Consider the following 10,250-nt stretch of genomic DNA (forward strand, 5'->3'; position numbering starts at 1 on the left):
TTCCTGGTCTCCACAGAGCAAGTCCAACCCCATCCCCCATTTTGTCTCTTTGTATCTGCTGCATGCCAAGGCTTGGGTCACACTACACGCGGTGCCAGCTCAGAGAGAGACCTCACCACATACAAGCCAACTCCCAAATCTCGGGTTCCACAACAAAAAATGATCATAATAAAATAAAAATAAAAACAAAAACCTAACCAAAATGAGCTGACACACATAATCTGGATGAACTGACTCACAGGAAACAGCCGCAGACAGAGCCACACATATACACAGTCATATACGCCTCAGGCTTGCAGATACAAACGTCCTGCAAAAGCAGGTCTGCTGGAGGAGAACCACACTTGCAAACAAACAAGGAAATTCTAAAGCCAGACAATACACTGACAGAAGTTAGTCATCTGACACTGTATATTTTATACATTTTATTTAGCATTGTTAACATGACACAACAATACTAACGACAACAAACAATTTAGCTTTCTGTAAAAATGGAACAAATAACAGAAACATCTTAACCTGAAAATGGATCCCCGATCAATTACATATGTTCAGAATACCTTTTACTCGAGAATTTTCTTCTTTTTTTTTTTATCTGAGAAGTTAATCTTGGTCATTTAATCAAATTATTAGCCAGACGTACATTTTTTTTTCCTTTAAGAAAATATGCATTTTTGTCATGCTTCAATATTGAGCTGAATTACATGCAGCCAAGTTATGAATGTTGTTTTTTAAACAGATAGGATTTAATATATAATAGCTGGCTAGGAATGTCCCCACGGTAACCGAATATGTATTTCACACAGCACAGAGTAAGATATTCAGTCTTATTCAATCTCTGGCTGAATATGAAGTCGGGGAAAAAAAACATTGATGAAAACAGATGAAAAATAGATTGTGCTGAGCCTGATCTGGCACACCACTTTGGTAAACACTAAGTCGCATACCAGATACAAATATCAATGACATATTTGACTTTACTGTACTGTTCATACTGAAGATAAGGTTCTTCAGCAAAAATTCAACCAATATGAATTCCAGATGTTACCAAATAATATTCATGGCAGAGCCAATTGATGGAATCTACAAGTCCTTATTAAAGACACCTCCACAGATGACCTAAAGCTTAATCTCGGAACGGGAAATCATTTTATTCAGACTATTGCAGGGAAAAAAGTCAACGAAAGCAACACTGGCTGCTTGACATCTTTATCTCAGGAATATAACAATCCATTTTATTTTACTTTGTCAGAAGGAAGGCCATTATGTTGGATCCAATAGACTACACTGCACAGCATATCACCAGGGGTTTTGACAAGTCTCTACTCCACCCCAGGCTACAAGGATTGTTCACCAAGATAAGCTGCGGCTAAGAGATCCTGCAGGGGCAAGAAGCTGCGTGGAGTGGAAGATCTCACTGAAGGCTGAAGATGAAGTTGAAGCAATCCCACAACAACAGACTCACCTCTTTTCATCTTTACCTATATGGATCTCCCTTTTATTGACATTTCATTGTAAACACATGAGAGTGTTGGGTAGAGAATACAAAAAAATGGACACTTAAATCAATTCATTCAATATCTCAATTTGAATGTTGACATTGACCTGCACAAACTTTTCATAGAATCTACTGGAGCAATTCATTCCAGAGTAATCAAAGGTTGCTTCCTTTATTTTGGAATGTGCATAGTGGCCCATGAATTGGGCAATCTGAGCAGTCTTCTGCACAAAAATGCCACTCAATATCAGCTGCTTTCAAGAACACTTTTGACAATTAGCTAGTAAGACTAAGAAATGTTGCCTGAATTTTCTAATACGTACTCAAATTGAACTTCGAATTGTTGCTAAGTAACAAACTACATGCAAGCAAAGAATATGCGTCAAACATCAGCCTCCTTCTAAAACTAGACTGTAGAGGTTCCTGAAGATGTTTACGAAAGTACGGTGTTTAACATGCAGGGACAGCATAGCTGAAACAGACTTTGCAGTATCGACTATCTACTCGATGGAGGGGGGAATAGCTACGAATGTTCTGTCTGACACTGCTGAACTAGTAACTATTAACAGGGTAGTAATTTAAATGAAGGATGTTATTGGGGCTTGAAAGTCAATTGAACTGTAAAATATACATTTAAAATATATGATTATTAAAACAATATTTGAAAATAATGCCATTATGCTTATGCTACCACATTAATATTAATGATATTTGTATTGTATTGTTATGTATCATGTCTTAATTCTGAAAATTCATACCATAATTTCAGGATGCCAACAATAAGACCTGCATACCAATTAAGTCAAAGTGAGCTTCTAGCGGAGTCATTGTTTGTAAAAACAAATTTTACTTTGTGATTAGATTACCTCCCTAAAACTTTACTTCTCTACTTATGCAAGACCTATTCACGATACCTCATTCAACTTTAAATTTTAAGATTAAAGAGAAAAATAATAAGCATCTACACAATATGGTTTTTAATGCGGGTGGATTAAGTACCATACATAAAAAAGTACAGAACAGAGTTAATTCCTATTAATCAGTTGCGTGTCTAAACACCATCTTAACTGGTACCGTTGGGAATAATAGAACGGTCAATATATTGAACAGTACTAACAGTCCCTGCTTAAAAGAAAGTGTTTAAAAAATCTGTAAGGCATGTCATTTTGACTGATAATATTCATACTGTTCCCACTTAGAGAAAATCCCAGAAGAGCCAAAAGTCACAACAAAAATTCTTCCCAGCCCATTACGTAGAGTGCACTGTTTTGATTTTCATCTAACTTCACCTTAACAAAATATAGCTCTCCATAGACTCATAACCTAAATGTGTGATATGATTTTTTGTTCTTTGACAAAGTTTTCACATTACAGGCATGCAACACTTATTTGCCTCATAAAGAACACTGGCAGCAATGCAGCCTGTGGCTCAATATTAGGTTAAACTTTATACGCCAAACTGTATATTTGTATGCATGACTCACCTTACTCTAATTTACAAGGCCAGGGGCACACTTCAAAGCAAATCCAGGACAGGAAATTAACATGTAATTAACAAATCAGACATTCATCACTCATTCATTGAGCGGTTTGGTCCTTAATTACTACTGCTGAATCACTGCCAAAATATAATGGTGAGCAATGACCCAAAAAAATAAAAAATAAACAACAGCATATCAACAAAAAAAGCCATACTGTAACACAAATATGGATGCTTTAAAAACAAATGATAAAGTCAGATACATTTAAGGACTAAATAGTAACCCAAACAGCTAATTATTGCAGAATTACTGCTTGACCATTCTGTAGCTTTTCAAACAGGTATCCATGATATAGATTTCATTTAAGGGGGTCCAGGCATTGCTACAGAAAACCCCTGAGATGCACAAATCCTTTCACCTGACGACACAACCGCAGCCCTCTTCCACTAATGAGCTCGGCCACCAAAAGGCCAAGATGCATTCCCTCACTCAGTCCTTTTAATTTGAAATGCCACTTCAACTACGACATCAAGCTTTTCAATAACCTATAATAAGCCTAGTGCTAAAATGAGCTGGGGGGGGGGGACTGCTTGGAAATTCACAGGCCTTCACACTTCGAATTAATAGCCAGAGGACAGTAGATAGATGAAGATAATACCCAGAATTTGTCCTTGAGGGCAGTTCATTGCAATCTAAGGATCATATAGTCAGTCATTAAACTGTTTATTCAAAATAATGATTTAATGAAAGCACACGTCACAGCGCTTATAATTAAACCATCACAGGGAATTTAAAAAAATGTCTAGACTTTTTTGACTCCTAACTGCCATCACACAGTGGAAAAAAGAATTAATCTCTATTGCTAGCAGGGCAGCAAACAGACGAAATTCAAGATCCGAAGCAGATCACACTCTCTACTTTAAACCCAGAAAATGGTGACCCTGGTGATATATGGTATGAGCAGCATTCGCTGTAAGACAACTTCTGCGGAACATCTCCTTTCTACCGATGGAAAGTAGAGTTAAAACTGCGAAGTGTGTTAACGTTTCAATCAAGCGGTACGAAACAGCAACAGCAACTACTACCTAAAAAAGGTCTTGGATGAATCAGACTAACTCTTTAAATACTGTAGCTACCTTTCGTGGTTGCGGAGGGTTTAATGACTCCTGTCGTTAAGAAACGTCGACTTTGTAGGTAATTAGCTACTGACTAAGAGCAATTGTATCTAATGAATCTCCAATACAGAACTATTTTTCAAAGGTGTGCCAGTTACATGACGTCTCGTTTACAATTAATTAGCCAATGCAGCTTGTAACAAATACTACGACAAATATGAATGCTGAATAAAAAAAACAATCACAAAAAAGTTACATGCTTCATAAAATGTCCTCAAAATGCTGCGGAAAATCCTCTACTATGAGACTTCTTACTAAACCGCACAGAAAGACTGGGTAGTTAAATAATACAGCTAGTTACATAAATCAAAAGCGCGACAAATAAAACAGCCTCACGTAAAGAAAATATCCTTTCGAGCAATTTATTAAAGTCCATTAATTTTTTAATATTATGTAGCTGGATAGCAACCTACATGTCCTGGAGAGTAAACAGCTCCGGCGTCTCCTCGATGACAGCCCGTCTGGAGCTGTCACGGCCACGGCGCAGGGTCTCCCAAAACCAGACGACTTCCTTCGCCCTTTTAAAACATCACACGCAGGAAAAAGCGGCCAGTCGCGCGCTCCGTTTGACACCGTGGCAGAAGCCGAGCGGCACCGCGGCTGGTCGCCTGTCCGGAGAAGCGGACTCAGGACGCGGACAGAAATCAGCGCACGGTCATATACAGCTCGGCTAACGTTTCTCCAAATCACGACCAGGCTGGGATCCCATACTACGTCCCACCAAAACACAAGTCACAGTGGAATAAGTGGATAAACAGCGAGCCAACATAACCAGCTACCCATGCAACTACAACCTACAAAGTCAACGGCGGCAAAAGGACCATTTATCAGACATTCTCTTTAGCTAACTAGCCAACACTGCACTTTAGGCTGTCAGTTACTTACCAATTGCTACTAAATCCACATCCGTGACTTCAACAATACAATTACTTGATATTTAATAATAAGAATAAAAAGTGTTACGACATTAATAATAAACAAGTTATCAACGTGGACATCAACTAAATTACCCTTCTTGCTATAAGATAGCTAGCGAATAGCTAGCTAACTATTTAGTTCAGTCAAATGATACAATGTAGAAGTGGTGCTCACTACCTTGCTTGGAACTACTCGGTAACTGACATTTTAAGGAACCAATAGGAAACAAGGTATCAGGGAGACTGCGCCAATAAAAAGACAGGGGTTTGTTGACATGCTGTAAGAAGAAGGAGGAGGAGGAACCTAGGGGGATCATGTTTGGATGGAGTGTACGTATCCCTCCGCCTTGTCAATTACGTTTTGAAAGGTTTCAATTAAAGGTATACAGTTTTGTTACCTCAGTGTCTTAATCATTTCCATTTAATATCCATTTCACATGGAGAAATTATTTATTTACCTTTGAGGCACATGGGTATTACACAGAATCACGAGGAAATAGCATGTAAATCTTTTACGTCAGATAATCTGCTACATATATACCACCTTGTGATTTATCCGTTATTGTCTTCATAATCTGCACCAGGATCTTGAGTGTTTCGTCATTTGAAATGTCGTTCCGACGGCAGATGCAATTTTCATAGTTATATGGCAGGCTTAAATGGGTATTTTGCTATTACAATATTCATATTCATTTTGATGTTTAACCACAAACATGAGCGTGAGATGTAGCAGTTCTCAGTTCCTTAGGCACAACTTTGTTAAGTGGAGAATAAATGACTATAGACTATTGCAGTTTAAAAATTATAAAGTATTTTAAATGTACGGGTGTAAAGCTTTATAGTTATCTAAAGCTTCCATAACCCTAACAGGTGAATTAGGGTTATGGACTTTTAAATAACACCATTACAACTAATAAGCAATATAAAACCATGTTCATGAGACACAATTCCATTCATTTGGTATTCTTTGCATAAATCTCTAATGAAATAAGGGTTTTGGTAATCTGTCACTTAATGCAGAATTTAGTTACGTTCTGCAGATAACATATTTGTGCGTTCTTCTCATTTTATTATATCGCAGTAATTAAATGTTTTGGGAACGAATTCGTTACTCGTTTTTAAACAACGTAATGACTTGTTAAATGTTTAATAAGAAGTTTAATATAAATTATACAGGATAGTAATAACAGGCAATATTACAAAGGAGTGATCGAGACAGGCACAGTACCATTTTCTTAAGCCTTGTTGGCATTTCTTCAGTATAAACACTGGGAATGCCAAACTGTGCAATCCAGTCGAGTCCTGACAAAAAAAAATCAATGTTCACAATACTGCATACAATTTTTGTTTTACTCCCATTTAAAATGAAAATTGAACTGTGTGCAAACAACGTTACATAAACTTGAACATTAAGCTTACTGCCGAAAAGCAAATTAATTCATGGGTACTACTTTATGGTATGGCCGCGGAGGGACATATGTTTACCATGAGAAAGGAAGCGAAGGAGCAGGGAGTACAGTAAAAATCAATCAAGATAGAGACGTGTAACTTTCCATGTTATTATTTATTACTGCCAGATAAATACGCACAGTCTATTTACAAAGCATATACATAATACATCTATGATTAAATAAATTTTATACACTTATTTCGTTCCGAATTCCATGTACTGCAGCATGTACGTCACAACTGCGTCAGAGTATTTGGAACTATTGGCCAACGTGGGTACTTTAAAGTGGCAGAATGGTAAACGTAAACAAATGCTGACTGTACGAGTGTTATACAGAATGATTAACATATGTTGTATAGCAATATATAAAAAACGTTTTTTATTAAGTGAAACGGTTTTGAAGCAGTTTTCGAAGCAGTTATATATTCTGGATTTGGTTAGCGTTAAAAGTGAAGTGAGTGCTGTACATTATGTAAGAATAAATAATCTACATAACGTATAAATCTGTTACATCCGAAGCCCTTTCTTGAAATATAATTTTTATTTCCCTGTTCTGTGAAGGCCTAAATCCGTCTTCAAGAGGAAATAAAGCAAATAATACGTGTGACTTAAAATGTCGGAGCATGATTTTTTTTTCTCTCACAGTAGAGCCCTATACAGATGGAGTGATATACTCAAAAAATAAAACATTATTGGTATAATGTATAGATTAAATATTTATATGAATGTTTTGTTAGAATTACTGCAACTATGTTTTTGCTATACTCCACTTTGTTTTGTCTTCTATTGTTTTGTATTCTATTTGTATTCTATTGCAGAAAACTGAAAATAGGCCTATGATATTTGTTTGTTTCAGTGTGCATAAGATACTGCATTTCTAATTATTTGAAAGGATATATGCCAAAGACCCCTACAAATCTATATTATGTCTTCAGAGGGAGGCTGTCATAGTGAAAAAAGAAATTACAACACATCTTGTTGACAGGATTTTCTACATAGCATCAAAGCTGAGCACATTTCCAGGATGACTTTGTCTCTCCCTGCCTGGTTTACAGTACTTCCTGGTTGTTTGCCCTGAATATAGTTTACTTCAGTGGTGTTTTTGAGACAGCTAAACAAAATATTGTTTTTAATAAGCAAATGAAACAAATTTGAAATATATCTATTTATTTATTGAGTGTGTAATAACTACCAATCCTGTGTCTAAACTAAAGGAACATTAAATAAAGCATATTAATAAAACATATAAAATGTCAAACATATCAAATATGTATAAAAACAAACATCTCCAATGTGTGTTTTACTTAGATCTATCAGGACATATCCAATATTTTGGCTTGTTTTATTTTTTTTAATGGTTATGTATTTTTCAAATTTTCATTGTATCAATGTGCTGTATGAAAATTGAAATTACAAAACGGTTAATTACACAAATACATAGGACAAAACTCCTGCATTAGTCTTGAATATTATGCTCATGATCTTCATAAAAATGTTTACTTTGGCAACCATTGAATGTGGTTTATACATGTGCAACAGGAGCTGCATTACAAATATATATATACTGTATAGAAACGTCATATAAAGTGTTTCTAAGGAAACCTGGATCCCTGGAATCACCAGAAAATGTAGCAAGGGTCAGTCTAGATGGGATACCAATCCATTACAGGGCACACATACATACAGATTTTAGACAGTCGTAGGACATCAACTCACCAATTCAGCCGCATGTTTTTGGACTGCTAAAGCAAGTCTGAGTATGCAGAAAAAACAAGCACAAGTGTGACGAGATGATTAATGCTCCAGCTTGGGATTGAATCCATAACCCTGATAGTATCAGGCTACAATGCTGACAAAGTAAACTTACAAGCATGGAAATGGCTGTTTGAACAGCAGTCTGGTGTCTGTGGCCTCCTCAGCAAAGTCTTTTTGGTTTCTTTTTCTTTTTATTCAGTCAGCTTGTTGATCCTCATACTGACAGATGATAGCTTTCATAGTAACGTATAGAGAAGGAAGGAGAGAAAGAGGACATTAATGTGATGGATATGACATAATAAATGGACAATTGGCTGGTAAGAGAACAAGTACAAAGGAATATTTCCCTATTGATGTGTAGTGTTTATGTCCTGAGGGTTTACACTGGAAAATTACAGAAAACAAAAGGGCAACCTGTCACTCGTTGAGTGACAGAGCAATATTTTATTCTTTAATAAGAAATAAACAAGTCCAAAAAAATGTTTAGAATACACTGAGAGACTCTGGGTGCAGCTAGGGACAGTAACAAATGCTTGGCTAGCCGTCATTCTTAGCTCAACTCCAATACACAAATAACCCAATATCATCCAAATAAGTCACTGTAATTCTGTCACGCAGTCGGTCAAAGATTTATTGCCAGCATTCTCAGGATTATGAATGTTACTTTGATGTCACATGGGCCATGTCCATAGCTCTGGAGAAGAGCATGAAGGAAGTGAATTAACTCTACGATGTGGCCGAAAAATTATTTACTGTCTACATGTAGATGTATCTGCCTCAGATACATCTACGCACCCTATCCTGGGGCAGACCCAGGACTCGCTGGAGGGATTATATCTCTCGGCCGGCCTGGGAACATCTCGGCGTCCTCCCCGAGGAGCTGGTAGAGGTAGCTGGGGAGAGGGAGGTTTGGGTGTCTCTCCTGAAGCTCCTACCCCCACGACCCAAACCCCGGACAAGTGGCAGGTAATGGATGGATGGATGGACTTCAATTTCTTCCCAAAGCCCGAATATCCATTTTCTAGCCTGCCTATAGGGTGTGAGAGTTTTTGTGTGCATGTCCTGTGAAGAACTGACATCCGTTCCAGGGTATACATATACCCAAACATTGTGCCCTATACTTCCTCAAATAGACTTCACTGTCTCGCTCCTATGACTCTATACTGGGAAGGTAGATGGATGATTGTTAGATAAAAATAAGCTATCACTACATCAGAATAAGTCATAACAAACAGATTAATCACTTGATTAATCATGTATGCACTTTTTTTTTTTTAATGAAATGAAAGTCATTTTACCCTGCATAAATCCTCAAATCCCTTTTCAGTCATTTCCCCACCATTTCTATCTATTTTTCAGTAGGAGACCACCAGCTGATGCCACAGCATCCCTTGACTACCCCATAACACAGGCCTAATATTAAAGCCACTGGTGACGTCGTACCACAACCCTTTTTAATGTATAATCAGTAGCTTGGATATATTTTATTTGCCATTTCTGACTAAATGATTTTCACTGGGGATGATTTTCTCCAGTGGGCCACGCCTATAACGATAGATCTGAGACACTGCAAACTAGCTTGTCATCATATAAGTAGTTTCCACTCCATCTTACTTCTGGATTCCCAGTGCTTTCATCCTTCCTCAGCGACGTCTACTGCTGGCTGGGTGCCTAGAGCAGTTCAGGTGGAATCGGGCAAACTGCATGTGTGCTAGGGCTCTCCACGAAGGCAGCCAGTCTGCGGAGTGACAATGAGTGGGTGGCTGACACCCCAAACAGGGGGGGGGGGAGCTGCTGTGCCAATTTTCAACCCCCTCCTGAGCTGGCATCTCCGCCATGCGTTAGAAAGTAAAACCTGTGAGGATCCGTTTAATGCAAACTGAGAGAAAACTGGGAGAAAATGTTACACTCTGTCTTTCAAATGTACATAACAAATATTGTGTATGGCTAAATGGAATTTATGAGTGTAACTGA

The 10,250-nt window shown here is 37.6% G+C and overlaps 1 protein-coding gene across 7 annotated transcripts in view; it reads right to left on the reverse strand.

Moving 5' to 3' along the window:
• Window positions 1-5,240, reverse strand: part of mef2d (myocyte enhancer factor 2d) — a 50,903-nt gene extending 45,663 nt beyond the window's left edge. For 3 of the 7 annotated variants that reach the window (XM_072716108.1, XM_072716105.1, XM_072716106.1), the window contains exon 1: window positions 5,040-5,240. The gene's annotated coding sequence lies outside the window, so the exon portion shown is untranslated. Of the gene's footprint in view, window positions 1-4,567; window positions 4,685-5,039 lie in introns of those variants that run through there. The other 4 variants (XM_072716104.1, XM_072716107.1, XM_072716101.1 and 1 more) reach the window with 3 other exon arrangements.
• Window positions 5,241-10,250: the final 5,010 nt, after the last annotated feature.

This window comes from Paramormyrops kingsleyae, chromosome 9, assembly GCF_048594095.1.
Source record: "Paramormyrops kingsleyae isolate MSU_618 chromosome 9, PKINGS_0.4, whole genome shotgun sequence".
In the NCBI taxonomy this organism is placed as follows: domain Eukaryota; kingdom Metazoa; phylum Chordata; class Actinopteri; order Osteoglossiformes; family Mormyridae; genus Paramormyrops; species Paramormyrops kingsleyae.